The 22,252-nt window shown below is 34.1% G+C and overlaps 1 long non-coding RNA gene across 6 annotated transcripts in view; it reads left to right on the top strand.

The window, feature by feature from the left end:
* The first annotated feature begins 1,857 nt into the window (after nucleotides 1–1,857).
* Nucleotides 1,858–22,252, top strand: part of LOC148093675 (uncharacterized) — a 260,196-nt gene continuing 239,801 nt past the window's right edge. For 5 of the 6 annotated variants that reach the window (XR_015714039.1, XR_015714037.1, XR_015714036.1 and 2 more), the window contains exon 1: nucleotides 13,524–13,874. This is a non-coding gene — a long non-coding RNA (uncharacterized LOC148093675). Of the gene's footprint in view, nucleotides 2,005–13,523; nucleotides 13,875–22,252 lie in introns of those variants that run through there. The other variant, XR_015714033.1, reaches the window with a different exon arrangement.

The raw sequence follows: 22,252 nt of genomic DNA, 5'->3' as shown, positions 1-22,252 counted from the left end.
CATGTGTAAAAAAATCATTGAATAGGGAAATTATTGTCTTATATATTTCAGTAATTGCTTACATAAATAACCTTTGGCAACTTACTAGTGGAAAATAGTCATATGATATAGCTGTGTATTTGCTTATGAGTCATTGTGAATCCTGAGAAGGGATTGATCAGGATGGATTGGCCTTCTGTGATTAACTGGGCCTGAATTCCACACTGGAGTCTAGGGGCTGTTTGCTGACACAGGTCTCTTGGCCACGGACCGAGTTTTCTCCACCCTGCACTATTCCTGTCTGCTTCCACTGCCTGAGTCAAGGACTGCAGGGAAGTCCCTTGTCCTGTCAGCACCACACTGCCACTCAACCACCAGACTGACCTGCCTGACCAGTCAGACCTGCACAAATTGTACCCCTCCTTTGCATCTTTATCTAACGTTCCAAACTGGTCAGACTCAAACTCATTTGCATAAATGGATCTACATGGGAACCTGGGCTGGAACTTTCTCAATAAAAGATGGTTTCTCCTTTGTCTCAGTGAACCACAATTTTGATTTTTCACCTGAGGCTGCCTCTCCCCAGTTTCAGCTATTCACATGAATAAAGGTTTTGGGGGTTTTTATACATTTTAGGGAATTTTTGCTGACGTCATTAACGATGAGATAGCAGAAATATATGTTCTAAATATTTGTAAAGGTTTTCAAACTTTTATGGAGATGGTAAAATGTTTCAATGAATGTCTAGAATAATTTTCATTGAATGTGTCGAGATTATTTGTCATTATAGGTATATCATGTAGTCTTAAATTTTAAAGATTCTCTCTATATATCATCTTAATTTCTATCATAAAGACAACCTAATTATAACATTTTAGTGCTGTGTTTGAAACAACTAGCTTTCCTCTCTGCTAAAGAAAATTTGAAATATCATTTGTACCCATTCAAAATTATTCTGATTTTTCAGATCTTTTAGAGATAAACAGAAGTTTGTAGTAGTTCTGCAATTCTCAAGTTCCAAAGTTAATTAAAGCCTTAAAATGCTAAATTCCTAAATGTCTAAAATCATTGATGTCAAGTTACATTATTTTCTTGTGTTAATCTAAAATCAAAATTCAAAGTAATGCTTTGGTTTGCTTGATAAAATTTTAAAAATTACTATTTCCTTTCAAATCTAAATATAAGCAAATGTTCATTTTCATTAAATATATAGAGAAGAATACACTGAAAATTTATATCATCCAAACAATATTTCACTATGAACTAAACTTTGAATAGTTAATTATTTATTAATTGATGTATTCCATCTTTCAGTATCAGATGTGGCATTTTATTTGAAATATCAATAGTCTGTTTTCAAATGGTTTTGGAATTTTTATTTAGAATTGAAAGGTGCCAGGATTAGCATATTTGAACTGAGCCTTTGGACCACTGGAAAATAAATCAATCATTTTCATCGTACACGTTAGTTTTTTGTGATTAATATCATTTTTGTTAAATTATTAACTATACTAGCAGTCATATTTTGCTCTATTCATGACACAATTAGATTACACAAGGGTATATACAGATAGTAAAATTTTAAGCTTTTTGTACCATATGGTCTCTGTCACACTATACAAATCTGTGTCTCTGTGTGAAAGCAGCCATAGACAATACATAAGTGAATGTGTCTGAGTTTATATAAAACTTTATTTACAAACATGGCCACCAGCCCAGATTGGGCATGTGGGGCCCATTTGCAGACACCTAGTTTATGCCATTTTTTCTTAATTCTCACCCAAGGACATGCTTAGAGAGAGGAAGGAAGGGAGCAGAGGGGAGAGAAAGAGACAGACAGAGAGAGAAACATTGATATGAGAGAGAAACATCTACTGGTTACCTTCTGTAGGTGCCCCGACTGGGAGTCGAACCCAAAACCCAGATATGTTTCCTGACCAAGAATCCAAATGGCAACCTTTCAGTGCACAGGACACTCCAACCAACTGAGCCACTCCAACCCGGCTAGTTTATACCATTTTAAAGGTACAGTATAAATTTTCCACTTTCTGCTCACATCTTCTCTTTGTTATTACTTTTATTCAGTATGTCTAAAATTTTGTATTTTATTTCTCTGCTTTTACAGCCAACCTCATAGTCCTCTTGGTACAAAAATCTTAGTTATCTGTTACCTGCTTCTGATGTTCAACCAATTATATATTTTTGTCAGTTTTAATTCCATTGTATCTCATATTTTATCTTTCCATTCTGTTTTCCTTGATGCTACTCTAATTTTGCATTTAATACTCTTGTCTTGAACATTGTTCAAAAACAGTTCTAGGTCAATTTCTTTCTAATTTTTTCTTTCTCATATATATTCATTTATTCAGTAAAACATTTATTGGGCCTTCATTCAACTCCAAGTAACAAGTTTATTTTTTTTTTTTCGTGAACGCACTCCAGTCAGGGTTCTGTCTATATGTTATTAAAAATTGCTCTTATTCTAGTCAACAGTACCCACTGAATTGGTAAATGCAGTGGTCAATTTTCAGTTCTCATTAAATTTGATCATTTGGCGTTATTTGGCAGCACTCCTTCATTCCTCCTAAAAACACTTTCTTCTTTTGGCTTTAAGCACCCTACACTTCCTTTCTTTTTTTCTCCAATGTCACTAACTACTCTTCTTGTCTTCTTTACTCCTCACTTCTCTGATCTTCTAATGTTGAAATTCCCCAGAGCTGAGATCTTCCTATTCAGTAAAAGTCTGCTCATATTTTTCTTTTATGATGTGGAAGGCTTAACTACAGTCTTTCCTTTTATTTATGGTTGGCCCATTTCAGTGTTTTCAGTGCTATTGAAGATTATTTTGTGTTGTGAAAAAGGGAAGGGTTTAATTACAATAATGTATGTTACATATTTAATACAGAATTTCAGCATTATAAAAAGAGAGGAAAGTTGCTTTTGCAATAGGTAGCAATAAAAACTTTCCCCCAAGGTAATTATTACATATAAGAAATATGATGGGATTTTCATAAGCAACATAGTCTTTCTTGGAAGTCTTATCTATTCCATTACAGAAGGCAGGCAGGCAGGCAGTCAGTACTAATATTTTTGTAACGTGAAGGAAATTATGTAGATTAATATCTATTGCCATGAAAACATCAATAGTTGTCAACATTAATCTCATGGTATCTCTTATGTTGAGGCTTTGAATCTTTAAAAATAAGTAGCTAACATTTGTTTTCAGGCTGTACTACTAGTCTCTAAATTGAATTATTTTTGAAGGTAAATCATACAGTCACTTTTACAAATATAAGGTATCTTATTTAAACCCAATAAACATCTTTGATAATTGTGCATTTTTTCAAGAAAAATATGAGATTGTGTGATTACATCAATACTAAATGATTGATTATTTTTTGAAAAAGTAATCTTTTACTGGCAAGTTTTGTAGTCAAATAGTTTGAAAATAAGCACAAATTGCCCGGCCGGGCGTGGCTCAGCGGTTGAGCGTTGACCTAGGATCCAGGTGATCGGAGTTCGATTCCCGGTCAGGGCACATGCCCGGGTTGCGGCCTAGATCAGTGACTCGTTCATCATTGATGTTTCTCTCTCTCTCCCTCTCCTTTCCTCTCTCTGAAATCAATAAAGATACATTTAAAAATAAAAATAAAATTTTAAAAAAGAAAATAAACACAAATTAAATGGTGCATTAGATAATTTCCAAAAGTGACTGTCAAAAATTTTCCCCATATATATTGCATCTAATCCCTACCCTTGTATCTAGAAATACCCTGCATTAAGACCAATAGATCTGAAATTGAAACTATTTCAGATCTGGGCTTAGATCATAAAGGCCTGTGGCATCTGCTAACTCTCTTCTAATACTGAAGTACCGTGCATACCCTGCTGGAGAGACTTTATGGACAGAGAGTGGCTAGGTCCATATCTAGCATTGAGATGCTAGGCATCTGATGGAAGTCTTTTTGGATTTTTTGGCCTTATGTGAGCCTCCAGAGGACTACAGGCCAATGAGAGACCTTTAAAAATGAACCAGGGCAACCATTTAGCTGAACTCAGCCTAGACTGCTGAAAAAGTAAATAAAATGTTATTGTTTTAAGCCACTGTGTTTTTGATTGTTATGAAGCAATAGATGGTATGATGGAATTAATAGCTGATACAAACAGGTGTCTTTACTGGAGGACATATTTGAGTGTTTAATCTGACAAATTACATTTTGATTCATTAGAATGGAATGTTTGCAACAAATTCTCTGGTCAGTTTGAGACATGTTGTCTAGTCTGTTAAAAATATTCAGTATTTTCAGCCCTCTAAGACTATTGTATTTCAGCTTAGTTTCTTTATTGCTCTTAAAAATACACAGGGCTTTAAAATCAATTATACCTCTATTCTCTGTCCCATTACAGTTCTGTTTTTAAAAATGTAACTATGATTATTAATATTATCAGAATTTAGAGGAGAGAAATACCATAAAGTGTAGTTTTAAGGAAACTTTCTTAGAAATGGTGAAATTTCAGTTGATCTTCAAGAATGATTAATGTTGTGGTAAACAAAAAGGATAAGGGATGTTGTCAATAACATTCCAAATTAGTGTAGACATACATTTAGTACTTATTATAATATTGAGAGTAAAGAAATTGACCTTCATGTGTAGGATAAGATGGAACTTTGTATGAAATAAATGAAAATAATTTGATTTAAATGATATTACCATCAACTGCAGTAGCCAAGATTCCTTGTAGGCATTTTTCTCTGTTCAAAACATCCATGGAGACATTTGGTCCATACCAAAAGTCCTTGAAATTTTGTTCTGTTCAAAACATCCACAAGCATATTTGGCTTATTACAAATGGTCCATGATATTTGGTCCTGTCAAAGATCCACACTTAGAAAACATCCCTTGGTTCAAATAGCCCATAACATTTATTTATACTTTTGATTTATGTGATTAATACATAAAAAATGCAATCATGTTTTATTGGTCCAATAATTGTGTTGCAGCTGTATTGCCAATTATAACCCTTCTTGCTTTGGTAGCCTAGCTGGTAATGGCCTTCTGGCAAGGAACTAATGTTTCTGTGGACATTTTGGACAGGACCAAATGTCTGCTAATCCCAACAGAGAGCTATTAGGTCATTACTGAATCTGAGAGCAAAAAAGTTCTTCATCAAATCCTCAAATATTAAATCCAGTCTCAATTACTGGCCAAAAATAAGAAAAATTCCCAGTCTACTTTGAAAAAGATAATTTCTGTTTCTAGCATTTAGAGCACAAGCTATGTACAAAAGTTCTCTGGTCAACTCTTCCTTTAGTTCAAAAATTTAAGACTTAACTTTCTAATCAAGCAAGAAGACTGGAATTCTCTGAGAACAGAGCCAATAAGTGTTTTACGGTCGACTCTATTTTGCTGTGTGGTGCTTCCACTATTCCCAAATCCTTTTCCGTTCGGGGTTGGTGGCAGACAGCTGTTTCTACTTTAGGGCACAAGCATTATGTTGAAGGACCATGTGTAATTCTGTTGTTAGATATCCAGAGTATTTGTGACATGATAATGATAATAATTATATTCATGTTAATGCTCTAACATTAAATTTACATATAATAGACTCTTCTGGTGCCTTATACTTCATCTAATTATAGGGTTTTTGATCAACTGGTCTCCGGCAATGAAAATTATTTTGCATAATTGGTTCCAAACCCAAACCTCTCGTCTATATTGGCTTTGTCTCCTTTCATACATTCTACTTCATGTTTTTCATCAGCATCCTTTGTGGAAAAAATAATTAAAATTTTAAAATGCATACTTAAAAAGTGATTTGAATTTTACAGCAATTAAGACTGACCCAATTATATGTGTGTGTATATGAGAATTTGCTCAGAACAGAACATCACCAACTATAATTTAGAAACTCTTCAGACAGTTAAAGGTTATGCTGTATGTGTTAGAGTTCTTTAGAGAAACAAAGCCAATAAGGGCTGCGTGTGTGTATGTGTGTGTGTGTGTGTGTGTATCAATATAAATAAAGGAGCTGACTCACTCAGTTATGGAGATTGACAAGTCCCAAGATCTTCTGGGTGAATCTGCTAATCTGCTAACTGGAGACTCTGTTGAGCCTAGAGTATAATTCCTGTCTGAAGGCTGGCCCTGCCAAGGCAACCACAGGTGGGACTCAAAATTCAATAAATCTAGGAGCTTTTTTCATAGCTAATTTTTAAGTTGATAATTTTGTATGGCCTGGGAATGATGTTATAAATATCCAAATGGCCCTAGGAAGAAAAAAGGTTCCCCACCCCTGATCTAGAACATTCATATTAGGTGGCAGGGCTGACCTTAGCAATTACAGTATTTATGGTATCTTAAATTTTTTTATCTTCTCATTCTCAATGAAATTATTGGGAAGAAGATGCCTGGCACTTCATGGAAACACATGAAGGTTTAATTTGTAACTAAAATATTTAACATAAATCGGGTCTACATTTGCACTCGGTGTGTGCTGTGATGATCATTTCTGTATGAGACAGTGCAGCTTACGCAGATAGTCAGATTCACAGAGGGCCAAGCTCCTTGCATCATTTTAGTGAAGCAGAAATGGAAGCTGCAGAAGTGATTGTAAAGATATTGGGCAGGGGAGTTGAAAACAAGGTAGTGAAATATGCAAGAGTATAGGGGATAATTTGGAGGGATTTTTGGGTAATCAATGAGTAGAAAAGTACTAGGTACTGAGTCAGAGCAGGCAAAAGTGTCTTCAAGCTTTCCTCTGCCTCCTGCCCCCCCCCCCCACTCAAACCCTCCAACAAGGAGTCCTGAGTAGTGGTACCTGAGTAAGACCTCTGTCCAATGCCTTCAGTAAGGAGATCTGAGAATGAAGGTCGCCAGGCTAGGAATGCAAATATCTGAAGAACATGGTGGGTCAGGGGGTGTCTGAGTCCTTAACTGCAACTAACTTCAGAAATCACAATGCATTGTCTGTGTAGCATGTTTGACATGGGGAGGGCAACTTTTCCTCATGAGATGTGACAAATAAAGCCTTTGTGGTTGGTTGCCCGTGGTCAGATCTGAAAAAAAATCACACAAGTTTTGAAACATGAGACAGACTCAGTATAGAGGTAGACTGGGCTGCTTCAATAATATAGGTCGGCTGGGAAATTTTTTTCTGAGACAGTGACAAGTGACTTTTATATGATAAGTGGACATCAGCCAAACAAAGGCAATGTAAAGAAGGTAATCCAAATAAATTTGGCAACATAGACTAGGACCTCAGAAAGTATGTTGTAAGGAACAACCCATATGAAAATATGCTAGGGCTCTACTATACAAAGGAAAGGGGATTTAAGTAAGAGAAGAGACTGAATAAGAGGCATGATTATTTCTGGAGGTACCCACCTTGAGTCATTTTAAAATTGGAATACCTTATCCCACAGTGGAATATGACACTGAAAGCAAACAAATGGAAATGGGAAAATAGTCATATCAGAACAACAAAAACTAGAAGGAAATAATAATAGTAACCTAACAATGGTTCAAGATACGGCTCTGAATTCAGTCAACGCTCTTTTCGAGTCTTCTTTAATTGCCTCAATTTCGAGTTTCTTAAAAAACATTTCTTAGTTTCTTCTTTCATAGTATCTCTCCTTGTATTGATTCATTTTGGTTTCTTTAGAAAGATTTGTTTACATTCTCTTCAGCTTTGTGAGAATATCTTTTAGAGTTTATTTTCAATGGGGAATATTCTTCTGCTCTTTTATTCCCCCTACAATAACTTTAAGATGTGGTACTATTTTTTTTCTCTGTGCTCATGGTTAAGAAACATGACTTTTCCTGCACCCCAGAAAGGAGAGAGTAAGTCAGAGTGGCTCCTAAACTGCTTCATAGTTTCTGAGATCTGCTAGTTCTCACTTTCTCTTTTAGCTCAAACATTTTTCCTTTGTTCTTATTTTTCAGTCCTGCTCTGCTTAAATTAACACCCAAAAGTGTTTTCTCAGTTTGAAGTTTTGTCTAACGGAGAAGATTTCCTTGGCTAGTGTCATGAGCTTATAGATCCCAGGCAGTTTTATTCAATCAGGCCAACATTCTTTCAAGTATAGCTACAATTTAATTGTAGATCACTCATGTGCTCCTACTTTTTTCTGCAGTATTCAGGTTGGCCATTTGTGTTTACCCATGGGCAATTAGATGTTTTTCAACTCCCAGGACTTCCAGAACTTTCTTTACTTTTTCTGTTCCTTTCACACTGTTGCTACTACCATACAGGTTGTGTGTGTGTTTTGTTTTCTTCTCCACCTATTTGAGTTTTGAAGATTCAAGTGCAAACCTTATCACTGAGGTTTGTTTTATATGTTGTATTAAAGTTTTTGGCCTGTTATGTAGTTGTTCTGTTTTTGGAGATATATGAAAAGACTGAAAATCAATAGAAGTATTGTATTATCTCACAACCTTTAGGTTTTAGAAATGGAGTGAAATTGATTAATGTTTATTTGATAGAGTTTTACATGGCAGGGATTGGAGTGTGTAATAAGTACAAACATAGTTGTTGTCCTCACAGCCTCTCGTGATAATAGACAACAAACAATGGGAGGTGTGTAAGCACATAGGAGGGGAGCTAATTCAGATTGGCGTGCGTGAATGTGTGTGTGCATCTTAAGAACAGGCAAGCAGAAAGGTACTATCTTAACCAAATTTTAAGGGAAGAAATTTTTTTTAATTATTGGTGTAGAAAGATGCCTGTACAAAAGACTTGACAGAAAAATTACGTTTTCTGGAATTAATAGTTTAATATGACTGATGTACGTATGCCAGCTAAAGAGTTTTTACTTTACCTGGAGAGAAATGAAAAGCTACTTACTGCTTACCATGAGAGTGGCTATGATATTTTGTAAATGTTATTTATCTTAAGTATAGCAAACTGAATAGAAAGCTTTTATTGAATCTGTTTTGGGGCAGCTATTTCAGTGGCTTAGTCAAACATACAGGGGTGGGCAAAGTAGATTTACAGTTTTTCATATGGAAAATAATACAATAATTAATAAAAGTAATACAAGAATAAACTCTGTGTTTGTATACTCACAACTGTAAACCTAATTTTTCCCACCCCAGTATTTAATTCAAAGTAAAAATAAGAATGACCCTAACCAAGATGTTTTGGCATTAAAAATATAGTACCCCAAGAGCATTGCCTTCTAGGACCTTACAATCAGGGCAAGGAATGTAAATAGCATGGACAAAGTTAAATAAAAATAAATCTATTGATTGGAGCTCCTTTGTGGAGCAGGTAACTAAGAATTAACTATATACTAAACAATTTAATTTTAATTTCTATGTTATAATATTTGTTGATGGGCACATCAGAGGCAATATCTCCTCAAAATTTTGATATCTTCTCTAAAATATTAAGGCACTACTCTTTTAATACAGTTATATAGCTTGTATATTTTGGCTTTGACTTCTTATTAATTTCTCAAATATTCAGGTTGTTTTGGATCTACAAGTATTTTTCATTTCTATAAACTAGATGCATAGAAAACTATTTTGATTGCTCAATTTCCTTTATGCACCAAACTTAATGTGAAACTAAATCCTATAAATCTTATTATATATCTTTGTTATCAATTGATTAATTTCATTCTTGCCATAATGCCTGCTACTGCCTTAATTTACACCTTAGCATTTTTTAATATGACCTCTACCAATATCTTCAATTTTATATTTTAATATCTGCGTCCAAATTTCGAACCAAGAAGATAGCTTTCTATAGCCATTAAAAAGCAAGTCCCCCCCCCCCTTTTAAGAGTTTAACTTTCAATAGGAGAAACAATATTAAACTCATTCTGTTTAAGCGACATAAGTCAATAAATATCATTGCATTGGAAATCAAAGCCTGTTGAGTTTTAACTTCTAATATGACCAATTACATATAATTTCGCTGACCTCTGATTTTATTATTTTTAAGGTGAAGTTAAATAGCTTGCCCAAGGTCACTTGGTTTAAACCAATGAATTTGAGATTCAAAACTTGATTGGCTGACCCAGAGACAAACTTGTAAAAAGTATTCCAAGTCTACTTGACTGAGGTCAACAGAATTTACTTTTTCTACCATGGAGAAACTGATTATATATAGGATTGCTTTGCAAGAATGCTTTGTTTGTTCCTTGGTTTATTTCTGGTTTTCATCACATAAAGAATTTTGAAGACAAAGCTTAATCCTGGCTTTGCCAATGTAAAGCTCTGTGATCTTGACAAGACAGTTAATGTTTCCTAGTTTACAATAATTGTGACAGTAAGATTTGTCAGGAAATATAAGGAAAGAAGGCAAACTGCTTAATATTTGCCCAACATACTACTTGGCTCGTATTATATTCTGTAGAGATATTAAGTTTTGGCTTTTATTAAATTTTAAGAAACCTGAAAGAACACATACTTTTATTTTTTTCAATTCTAAAACGAGGACATATAATCGATCAACTCCCATTTTTTTAAAACATAAAAAGTATGCTAAGAGCTATTATGGGTTAGACAGTTTGGAGTTCTGTGTTGAAGGAATGTGGTATGAATGTTAATTGAGGAAAAAAAGGGCCAGGTTCCCTATATTTCTTTTTCTATCTTGGTTTACAGTAATTGATTTTATTGTCAGTATTATATCATGCTTGTTTCTGTGTTTTCAGACAGTATGTATATAACTTTAAACTATAAAGTGACTTTGCTCTCTACAAAACACTCACAAACATACATACACACTTCTCCTGGGAAAAGTTACTGACGTTAATTTTAGCATCAGGAAAGTAGAGGAGATAACTTGAATGAAAAATTCAGGTTGAGTATGGAAGATGTCTTGATTATGTTTTGGGTCTAAATATTCTTAAAACATAATCTTCTAATTTTGGAAATTGCACTATGAGAAAGAAAAATATATTTCAGTTTAAACATTTGAAATCAATGGAGAGGTAGAGAATCTATGTCAAAAAATGACTGGCAAGTCAATAGCAGCTGGTTGTTAAAAAGACAATTAATCCTTTGATCTAAACAATTATCTACATGAATATGTGCCAAACCTTACGAACACACCTCTCCTTTTTGTTTTCTATGACAGCTGGTCATGTCAGTTGGGTCATGGTCAGAAGAAAAATCAATCTCAGTGAAATGATTAATTCCTCAAAATTCCAGTATTTTATTTTTACCTAGCTGCCTGTTTCTCTGATTGTTCGAGTCATCTTTCATACGATTAAAATACAGAAAAAAATCTACCACTGTAATCTCTAAATTTAATGGCCAAGTCAAACATTCACTTATGTACAAAAGAAATATTAAAATATAGGTAGGTGGGTTGTGTTCACAATTTATAATTCACCTAACTTACAGAAGGTTTTGAGGTAGTATTTGAGTTTTCCTTGATCACACTATTTGCAACTGAATTTTTTTGGTGGAGTGGATTCCATGATATATTTGGATGTAAATTCATGCTAAATATAACATGATCAATTGCTAAATATACATATAAGGATATGTTAGAAAATATCTCTAAGTTGATGTATACTTCTTTGTTTTGCCCTCAAGACCCTCATAATACCTCTTTTCAATCTTTACCAAAATGATAGTGGATTAGAGAGTTGTCATGCTGAGATGACATCGGATATCAGATTAGGGTTTTATTAGTGAGTGCACACATTCTAATGTCGGGGGAACTATAGACCAAGGGAAAGCAGTAATTATAAGGAAGGGCAGGAGTCAGAGGCAATGTAAGTAATTTAATTTCAGTTAATAAAAGAAGAGGGGCATGTCATCTTTACACTTACAACACTTCCCTGGTGGGGTAGGAGAGCATGGCTATCTGTAATGCCTTTTCTATGGTCACCGCTATTAATAGGAACTCTTTCCTAGTAGAATGCGTCTGCTTTTTATGTCGTTAGAGTTAACTCCTGGTGCTGAAAGTATTTTTTGCTACAGTCAATAATAACATCTAACAATCACCAGAGGGATCTGAATATCTGTGTTATCAATCCTGTATGCATGGTGGAGTTATGAGCTTCAATTTTCTGAAGTGCAAAAATAGAAATGTAATATATGCACACTTTGTGATATATTAATCATTGGAGAGCAGCGAATGTAATATATTTAAAATCACGTGGAAAAGCTATCAAAAACCTTGTATTTTAATGTAGTACCATGTGTTTGTTTTTGTTTTAGTTGCTTGTGCTTTCAGTGTCATATCCAAAAAGTTGTTGCCAAGATCATGTCAAGTAGCTTTTTTCTTCTGTTTTCTTCTAGTAGTTTTATGTTTCCAGTGTTAAAATTTTAAGTCTTTAATCTATTTAGAGTTAACTTTTGTGAGTGGTATAAGATAGTGGTCAAATTTGATTCTTTTACATATGCATATCCAATTTTCCCTGCACTATTTATTAAAAAAACTATCATTTTCCCATTGAGTATTCTTGGCTCCCTCATGAAATATTAGTTGACCACGCACGCATAAGTTTTTTTCTGGGCTTTGGATTCTGTTCCATTGGTCTATGTGTTCATTTTTATCCTGGTGGAGATTCTTGCCTTCAATTTGTAAAAAAAACAACTGAAGTGTAATAAAGCAAAGCACAATGAAACAAGGCATGCCTATACTTTGTCTGTTCAGGGTCTTTTGAGATTCCATGCAAATTTTAGAATTATTTTTCTATTTCTGTGAAAAATGCCATTGGAATTTTTATAGGGATTGCATTAAATCTATAAATGGCTTTGGATATAATAGAAGTTTTAACTATAGTAAATGTTTCAATCTATTAGAATGGGATAACTTTCCATTTATGTCGTCTTCAATTTTTTCATCTTTTGTTTTCAGTGTACAGATCTTTCATCTCCTTGGTTAAATTTATTACTAAGAATTACTTTTGTTGCTATTGTACATCAAACTGAAAAGCTTCTGCACAGCAGAATGAATAATCAAAATGAAATGCAACCTATGAAATGGGAGAAAATATATGTAAACTGTATCAGATAAGACGCTAATACCCAAAATACATAAAGAACTCGTACAACTCAATAACGAAAAAATAATCTAATTAGAAACGGACAAAGGATCTGAATAGACATTTTTCCAAAGAAGACAAACAAATGGACAGCAGGTACATGAAAAGATGCTTAACTCACCAATTATCAGGGAAACGAAAATCAAGACTACAGTGAGATACTCCTGTGCTCATTGCAGCATTTGTTCACCGTGGTCAAGACATGGGCTCAGTGGAAGTGTCCTTTGATAGGTGATTGGTTAAAGAAGATGTGGTACATATATACAACAGAATACTACTCAGCCATAAGAAAATATGAAATACTGCTATTTGTGACAGCATGGATGCATTTTAGAATATCATGCTAAGTGAAATAAGTTAGACCAAAAATGTCTGGGCACATACTGGAGGCAGCTGATGGACCTTTCTCTCTCACACTGATGTTTCTCTTGCTCTCCCTCTCTCTTCCTCCCCCCCTCCCTTCCTTTCTCTCTCTAGACGTGTCCTCAGGTGAGGATTAAAAAACACACACACACCAAAAAAAAAACCAAGAACAAAAACAACAAAGATTAGAATCAGTGGAGAGAATTAAAATTGGATATAATTAAGGAACAATTGAATAAGTTTGTAGTGATATTCCTAAGTATCCGTTCGTTAAAATAGGAATAATACATTAGTAAACAAAACATCCTTAAAAGCTGTGCTTTTGTGTTTTTGTGTTAAAACATGTAGGAGATCCCTGGCCAGTTTGGTTCAGTAGTTGGAACATCTGCCCTCAGGCTGAAGGGTCTCAGATTCGATCCCGGTCAAGGACATGCACCTCGACTGCAGACTCAATCCCCCGGCCCAGTCAGGGCGTGTGCGGGAGGCCACCAATCCATGTTTCACATCGGTATTTCTCTCTCAGGTGAGGATTTAAAAAAAGCATATATGAGAATTTGCAGGACCTGCTTTCCTGACAAATTTTACTATAGGATTCAGTTCTAGTTTTTTGTACTTAGAAGAAGAAAATTTACTAAAATGTCTTAATAATCAAGGCTTTCAATTTATAGGACAGATGTTTATGTGCATGCTTCACTGAATTGTGAATAACGTGACAAATGCAATTACCTTTCAAAATGCTGAAATGCTTGCTATGCCGAAATATAAGCATATAATAAGAATTCCCCAAGCCTACAAACTGTTGTCTAATCTGCATGTAAAGCATATGTACATATATGCATATATTATATCTATTTTTTGCACATCATCTGTAGTATTGTCTCACTCTCATCAAATTAACTGTATTAGTAGCAGCTATTTTTATACTGATGACTTCCTAGGAGCCTTCTATTCATCTTATCACTTTCTAATTTCTGGAAATGTTAGTAATATTAAGTTAGAAGATGATAGCTGTGATACTTGAAAGAGAAAAATTAAAATTATTTCAATTTCCATAGTTCGAAGGAGAGTAAGATTGCATCAACTTTAATAGAACAAGTTATCATTGTAATTTAAAGTTCAAATATTTTGAAGTTTTTCTTTGTGATATTTACTGTGTGTGATAGTAAAATGATGGCAACATATTAATAAATTGGCTTTATCATTAATATCTAAATCAAAGTTTGTATACCAGATCATTTCTTGAAATATTTTTTGTGTGTTATAGCCTAAGAAAAGTAATCTAAGATGAGAAATTTTTATTATTATTTTTGTTGTTAACCCTCACCCGAGGATATTTTTTCCACTGATTTCTTAAAAAGAGTGGAAGGGAGGGAGTGTGACAGACAGAGAAACATTGATGGGAGAGAGAGACATCGATTGATTGCCTCCCATATGTGCCCCCACCAAGGCCAGGGATTGAGCCTGCAACTGAGGCACGTGCCCTTGACCAGAATCGAACCCAGGGCCCTTCAGTCTGCGGGCCAGTGCTCTGACCACTGAGCAAAACCAGCTATGGCCAGATTCAACCATTTTTATTGACTAAATTGGTTTCTGCAATTGTTTGGTTAATTTCCAGTTATGAAATACAGATTCTCACTTTTTTTTTTACCAGTTTTTCCATTGCTTTCCTGGAAGGTCAAATTTTTGGAGGTCCTTATTCTCACATTTTGGCTGATGTCTGCTTACTAAGAGTATTTTAGCCAAAAATTCTAGCAGACACAACTACATTCATAGTCTAGTTCAAGAAAAAGTTGGAGTTGTGTATAATTACTCTGTAGTGTATATAGCCTTGCTCAAACTTAGCTTTACATATTATACCACTTTGAGGCTTAACAACATCATATTAAAAATATGTTCAAAACTTTCAACATATTACTTTTGTGTAATAAATGTACTTTTCATTCAATAAAATGGGGATGCAATTAGTAGATATTTAGTATATATTAATATATATTTATCTAACAAAAGATAAATATATTTAGAGATTTCTCACTGTGGGAGAGTTGAATGGTTTATTATGGAAACCAATCAAAGTAAAAATATGTGATGTGATAAGTTTTAAAATAAGTTTGAAAGATGTTCCAAGATTTAACATTTACATTCATAAGAAAAAAACATGCCATACTTAGAATCATTCTTCTTAAAAAAGATTACTCTTATAGAAGTCTTCTGAAATATTTTCAATATCCTTTTCATTCTAACTGGAAATGGACCAACCGATAAGATGAATTCTCAAAAGATCATCCATTTTTTTTCTCAAGCACTGATTTTCCTGTCACAAGACATAAAGTTAACTGTTTTTATAGGTGATGGGACATTTCAAAGAAGAAATATGGTAAAAGAGAAATATGAAGGATAATTTGTAGTGGTATTTAAATGTTTAATGGAATATAGATTAAACCACTGATGTAAGAGACAATATAAATATTTTGAACATATAGTGTTGAATTTTATTGAAAATAAATTGAAGAGGGATGACCTATTCTCTATAGTGGTGATATAAGAAACAGTAGTAGATATAATTATAAAAATACTCAATGGCAATTCTCTAGATTGGGGCACATTTCCCATTTAGTAAGCTAGAGTTTAGAGAGCCAAGGATAAAAAGCAAAATTAAGGATTTATATATTTAGTATCTTGCAGTAAGTATACCGAAAAGAACAATATGGATACTGTCTATTATACCAAATGTTGATTATGGAAATAGCACTTACAATTTTCTGAATTACTAAAGTTCATGTAAATTTAAATTATTGGCTGCCGATGACCAATCTCATACCTGCTATTTGGGAAGAAGGGGAAACTGTGGTATAATTTTAGGAAAGTTTTTTAGGAAAATATTTCTCTAAGAAATTATTCTCCAATTTGTTTGCATCCATTCCTTGTCAGTCATTTTTACAATATTGGATTATTCATATAAAGCTAGTGTGTAATTTTAATTCTGATCTTGAATAAGTAGGACATTGAAGTTCAGTGTCAATAAACCTTTCAGACAAAATTAGTTTATCAATTTCTACAGCACAATTATACTGTACAAAAATGGAACATCAAAAAAACCCACTACACTAGACTTTTTAGTAGGGTTTCTCAAATTAGAATATGGATTTGTTGTAAGGGTCAGTAATTGCTGCATGGGGCTGCATGAATTGCCTGTCTGTTGGTGTGTCACGCTAGCAAGAAGAGAGGGAAGATGCTCTTACAGCTGTGTTTGCTCTACACTTTGACATATTTGTTTATATCATTGTGATCTGTGACTTCATTTTGGAGAAATGTCTAGGGTTTGTAAGATGCCTCAATGGTAAGTAGATTTAAACAATCTCTGTGTAAAGCCAAACCCTTCCCTCACATGCTCACTGAAAAATTCCATTAAGTGTTTTAGCCCCCAAAGTCAGGTGGTTCTTTACTAAACTGAGGATTTTTATTGGAATTATTTTCTAATTCTGTATTCCCGATAAAATCATTGTCACTTTCAGAACTCTTGCTTATGAATGCTACACCTTCAGAGGAAAATTTCCTAAAATTTGCAAAGGCAAAAAGGGGGTAACCTATCCTTTTAAGGTCATGTTAGGATAAAAAGATTAAGGGAATATATTTAATTAAAAAAACATTTATTTTATTAAAGGTCCTAGAGTTAGTTAAGTTACATGTTAACTTGTATAATTTTGGTGAAATGTAGATTTTTTTTGAGATGCAAATTTCTATTTGATGGAAAATATAACCCAAAGAATTATGTTTTATTATCCTGTTGGGCATTGCTCAGCCTTGTAGCCAGGCTAGTAGAGTTATCCTGACATTATCTAGAAATAGTTTCTCAAAAGTTCTTAGACTCTGTTTTATTATCCTACTGCTTCCTTTCTTAATTGAATTGAATAAAATATTCGAGATATATTCATTTCATTTTTGTATGAGATACATATTTTTAAACTTTTAACATTATTTTTTAGTTTCTTATTCATTCTAGTAACTGTCCATAGAGCAAAGTGGTATTCTTTCCCTCCACAAGTATCCTACTACTGCAGACTTCATTCATATGAAGATATATATTAGCTTTTATGAATTTAGGAATAATGATATCTAAGTGTATACTGTTATGAGTGATCTATTAAGATAATTCTGTTTTTAGGACTGACATATGTTCAACTTGTAAAAATAGAAGAGAAGCATTATTATGGTCAGATACAGTTAATATATAATGAATCTGCTGTGCATATAGAAGAAATAGTCTAATTATCCTGGGCACCTTTTTTCCCCCATTACAGGAATATTATTATATCATTAGGAACTTCTTGAAAATATAAATTCCCATCCTTGAATCCAGACTTACTGAATCTATTTCAAAGAATGATACTATTATGTCCTTTTTGAAAAAGTATCCCAGTTGATTAAGATACAAAATCTGCTTTTGAATTATAGATCATTTCACGATGGAGAACTTTTGAGTAATGACTTCTAATAATTAATCTCAGGTTATGAGTGGCAGAAATAAGAATAGAAAACTGATGGAAAATATATGTGATAAAACATTCTTTCCAGAGGTAAATGTTGATATATTTAACAAAGTGTACAAAAGGTTTAATGTAATCTTTTATGTTCATGTTGAACTCAAGTATGTAGATATTCTGTTTTGTAATTTGGAGATAAAAGAAAAGAAACACATCTGCAAGCTTCAAAGGATGACTTTTTAATGACATTTTTAGTAATCATAAAGAATTCATATAGGCCAGCATTAAAGAAGTCATGTTCAGAAAAGAAATCAAAGCCCTGAAAACTTTATTATGAGCTTTGAAAGAGACGTTCGAGGACAATGGGGTAGTGGGGGCTATGGCACTTGGGGATCATGTTGGAAGCATAACTGCAGTTTTAGTAGTAAAAAGGTATTTGTGTGAAGTGATCCTTGTGAAAGAAAAAGTCTATAATGAGGTCATCAAGGAACTTGTTTATTAGAGAGCTAACAGCACGCAACTAAATTCAAATGTTTTAAATTCATATTTTTCTTAATGTCATCTCAACAACAAGATTTGTCAATTCCGATGTTCCTTTCAATTATTAGAAACACTCAGATATAGCAGAGCAACCAATAAACAAAATAAAACAAAAATGAAACTAAAATGTAATTACATCTAAAACTCATACCATGCAATGGAGGAAGTCACCTCACCAGCTTTAAAGCCAGAGGAAATTTTACTGTCACGTTGAAGTTTAACTCGCTGATCAAAAGCTGCTGATGAAATATTAGGGTCTATGTTTCCCTTGAAGTTCACTCTCATTTACCAACCCAATATTTTTTTTCAAGAAATCTGAATATCATATGCATACAGTGCTCCTAAAGAGCTGGCTGCATCTTTATGTTTCTACTCAATTTATAAATACACACAAAATAGTTATAGCATGAGTGTGTGTGTGAGAGTTTGTGTGGGTATGTGGGGGTGGGGGTGGGGTGGGGTGCTTGTGAATGAGGTTGTTTGTGAATGTATGAGTGTGCATGCATTTTTGTATGTGTGTGACTATATGTGATTGCATGGTGGTATTTTTGTTATAGCAGCCCAATGGAACTAATGGAACTATGATATCTAGCAGAACTAAAACTTTATATCTATTGAATAAACTAATCCCCCAATCTCCCATCCAGCATCCTCTGGTAACCACTATTTCAGATACATCATATGAATAGAATCATGTAGAATTTGTCCCCTGTGACTTTCTTATTTCCCTTAGGATTATGTCTTCCAAGTTCATCCATGCTGCTGCATGTCAAACAAAGTCATTTTACATTCATTCCTTATGGCTTCACACGTGATAGTCTCTGAATAAACTTCTGCTAATTGTTTTGTCTCTTGGCAGACAGTTGTTTTATTCTCGCCTCTTTCTGTGTTTGAAAATTTTAACTGATTGCTTAGCATAGTGTCTAGAACATTAGAGGGTAAAATGTGTAAAATGTATGCCTTAAAATAGTATATGCCTCTTTATCTGCTAAGATTTAGTGAGGGGGATTGGATCAACCCTGTCATGAGTTGAGCCGCTTTCGGGTTTTGTTGTTACTATGGTTACATGCAGTGCACTAAAGGCTTCACATTCTTCTGGTGTTACCTTAGGGTGGAACTGATAGGCTGGAGGTGTGCTTTTCAGTATTCCATCTCTATCATCAACGGCAAAAATATTGCAATTATCTTTTTTGCCAGACTTGCTTTATTGTGGTGGTCTGGAACCAAACCTGCAATATCTTTGGGGTGTGCTTGTATTCTCAATTGTATCATTTTAATTTACTAGACTAAAGATATGCAAAAATATTTAGTAGTTGTTGTATTAACCACACTTTTTAAAAAAATATATTCTAGTCTCAATTTTTCCTTTTTTCTGTATCTATTTTATATTTCTATCTTTGTTTGAACATTTGTAACTTTATGCCAAACATATTACACTACTTAGACCTTACATAAATTATTTAATTTTTAGTTCTCACACTCTGCTCTGATGGTATTATTAATTATATATAAAGATAAGTAAATTTGTCTAAATTGCATAGCTAGTAAATGGAGAATCTGGAGTTGAGCAGACTGACTTTAGTCTAATATTCATAACCATTTTAAATTATTGTCTCTCCCTAAGTTAATTTGAACTCTCATACAACTGTGGTATACATTTTAGTGTGTATGTACACACATGCAGACTTGTGTTTTCAGAAAGGATGTGCAGTTCCACAAATGTCTGTTTTGAAGAATGCACACATGAATGCCAGATTACTTTGAAAAAAATATTTTGTACATGTTTTTTTCCTGCAAATTTGGCTCTATTATATTTTATAAATTTAATGATTTTATTTTTTTATTATTTTTTTTTAATATATCTTTCTTGATTTCAGAGAGAGGGAAGGAGAGGAAGAGGGAGAGACAGAAACATCAATGATGAGAGAGTCATTGATCGGCTGCCTCCTGCACGCCCCCGACTGGGGATCGAGCCCGCAACCCGGGGATGCGCCCTGACCGGGAATCAAACCCTGATCGCCTGGATCCTAGGTCGACGCTCAACCGCTGAGCCACGCCTGGCCGGGCTAAATTTAATGATTTTAAAACTTGCCTTAAAACTTGCTTTTTTCTTATTTTAAAAATAAATTGACTTTTGTCTGATACTGAATTTTCTTTTATTCTTTACATTAAAAACCATTTGACCCACTAATCCACTTCTAGGAATATATCCTAAGAATCCCGAAACACCAATCAGAAAAAAGTGCATGCATCCCTGTGTTCATAGCAGCACTATTTACAATAGCTGAGATCTGGAAACAGCCCAAGTGCCCATTAGTAGATGAGAGGATTAAAAAGCTGTGAGACATCTACACCATGGAATACTATGCAGCTATAAAAAAAGAAGGATGTCTTACCCTTTGAGGCAGCATGGAGGGAGCTGGAGATTATTATGCTAAGTGAAATAAGCGAGGCAGAGAAAGACAAAGATCTCACAAGTGGAATCTAATTAATAAATTAAACTGACAAATAAAATGGAGCCAGAGGTATAGAAACGTGGAACAGACTGACAAATCTAAAAGGGAAGTGGGGAGAGGGGGTGGGAAGAGATTAACCAAAGAATTTATATGCATGTGTGCATTGCCCAGGGACACAGAGAATAGGGTGGCGAAGGCCTGGGGCAGGGTGGGAACCGGGTGGAGAAGGCCAATGGGGGAAAAGGAAGAGACATCTGTAATACTCTCAACAAAAAAGCTAAATAAAATAAAAATTTAAAACTTGCTTTTTCTTATTTTGTAACTAAACTGATTTTTGTCTGATACTAAATTTTTCTTTTATTCTTCACATTAAAAATGTTATGTACCTCAAGGCTGATTTTTTTCCCTTAATTTTATCTGATAAGGTTGTTTTTATATCTGTAGCATTATATTGTTTCTCACTTTGCTAAAATTTTATTTTAATTTTTAAAATGAAGTCCTTGGGTGTTTATCCTGGAGACTCTTTACCTAACATTACTTATCCACATTTGAGATTCATATATTCTGCAAATTGAAAAATAAAATTTTAAAAAGAAAAAACATATATCTAGAAAAACAAAATGGAACTGAGAATTCAAGACAGGAACTATCTAATGTATATTTAGGCGTTCTATTGTATGTTTTCAAAAGTTTTATCTTCTCTTCTACATAGTATATACATTTTATAGACAGCACAATTTTCTTTCCTTTTTTCACACGTGAATGCAGGGAGCATAGATTTTTCTAAAACACTGTCTAATTGGTTTCCATCAGCAGCATCCTCTAAAATATAGAGGAAGGATGGTCCATGTAAACTGAGAGCCAGTTCAATTATCCAATAGTCAGAGCAAGTTGGCAGGCAGCCAGACCCCTAGGAAGTCATTTAGATAAATTTCATATTCATATAATTTATTCTCTGTTTGGTGAAGATGCTGTGCCAGAGGCCATGTTTTCTGTGAACCAATTTTAGTTTAGACCAATTACCACCCCAATTACTCTCTTCAGCCTCTGTCCCTTTAAAGCATCATAGTTTGTTTGGAAAAAGCCTTTCCTCATCAAGAAGCAGTTATCCATTTGCATGTTTTTTGCCTGAGGGAGGTGATATGAAAAACTAGAAGCCTCATAACACTGTGGAAATCATTGAGTCAAAGCTGTGAAAGACATACCATTGAGAATTCTTCTAGTTTGTGGCTTGTACATCAAACCCGAATGTATATTTCGGGTTGTTTCAGTGTTTCCTCATGGTGCTCTGCAGCATGTTAGAGGGAACAGTTTTCAGTTAAGTGCATGCTCACCTCCCTGAAGGTGGCCCTTTCTGAACTGCACTGTCTGACTTTGTAGTAGCGATGCAGGTCTTAACATTTTTATAACATTACATTGGTCAT

The sequence above is a fragment of the Miniopterus natalensis genome, chromosome 2, assembly GCF_054644295.1.
Source record: "Miniopterus natalensis isolate mMinNat1 chromosome 2, mMinNat1.hap1, whole genome shotgun sequence".
NCBI classification, from domain to species: domain Eukaryota; kingdom Metazoa; phylum Chordata; class Mammalia; order Chiroptera; family Miniopteridae; genus Miniopterus; species Miniopterus natalensis.
This window is presented reverse-complemented; position numbering and strand designations above follow the sequence as displayed.